Source organism: Buceros rhinoceros, unplaced genomic scaffold (assembly GCF_000710305.1).
Source record: "Buceros rhinoceros silvestris isolate BGI_N320 unplaced genomic scaffold, ASM71030v1 scaffold3717, whole genome shotgun sequence".
In the NCBI taxonomy this organism is placed as follows: domain Eukaryota; kingdom Metazoa; phylum Chordata; class Aves; order Bucerotiformes; family Bucerotidae; genus Buceros; species Buceros rhinoceros.
In genome coordinates, this window is record NW_010421434.1 from 7,276 (window position 1) to 8,453 (window position 1,178).

Below are 1,178 nucleotides of genomic sequence, written 5' to 3' on the forward strand. Positions count from 1 at the left end.
TGTGTGAATGAAATAAAGAGCAAACATGCATTTGACACCGCTGTGTCTTAATTCTGTGACCAAGAACTCGCACCTCTCATGACTGGACTTTGATTGTGACACTGGTCTCTGGAAGATGAGTCCAGGGAATGGTGGAGCTACCTTCACAAGCCCATTGCACACAACTGTGTTCTGCAAATTCAACTTGCAGTGGGCTGATGGAAACCTGCCTGCAACAATGCTTGTGCCCACGCTCCCGCATGAAAAAAAAACTTGTGGAAAGTATCTTGTAAGGAATCTCTGTGAATCCTGCATCTCTGCCTTCTAACTGTGACACCTCTAAGACAAAGAAGGCATCTTCAGATCTCCTGTTAACTAGAGAAGGAGCTGCCACTCATTTTTCGTAGCCAAAGGTCTTTTTTATGAGCTTTGATTGTGATTATCTGTCTGTATGTGTGTCTTGGCCAATGAATGTTCCTTTGATTTCCAGGCAGCAGTGACAGAAACAGAAAAATGCAGATGAGAGAATATCCTTTTGAAAAATGTACTTTGACAAGAGAACAACCCAGCAACCTACAGCTTTCTGTCTGCGAGATGAAAATCAGATGTCGATTTGTACTGAAACTTGGGCTGCACTGATTAACAGTCAAATATGTATCTTGTATTTATGGGAGATAATAAATTTTGAAAAAGAATATGGAGAATATTAGATGCTATGAGAAATTGAAGTATCCCCAATAAAATGTGATTATTTGAAGTGTGGATTTTTGACATCTCTGGGGCCAGAATGGTGGCTCAGCTTTACCTCAACTAACATCAGGGATTGACCTGAAATGCGTGGCTTGAGAGGGCAGTCACCGTGGACTGCTTCGAATCACCTTTTAGGGGATGTCTTTCTTGGTTATGGAAGAACCTACATATATTACATATATTAGACTTCTAATACAGCAGCTTTGGCTAGAAGGCTGTGTTGATACAGGTGGCCCCTGTATCTGTTTGCATAGTACCTTGCTTAGTGGAGCACATCCTGATTACAGCCTCTAAGTGCTGCTGCTGTATAAATATTGCAGCACTTTGTATTTCATGCTCCTGATTCTGTGTATCATTATCACTCACACAGATACCGCCAGAATCTGTCGTTTGTTCGTGCTGACAGATGACAATACAAGTCCTTTTCTAGGCATTACGATGTCCTGCTG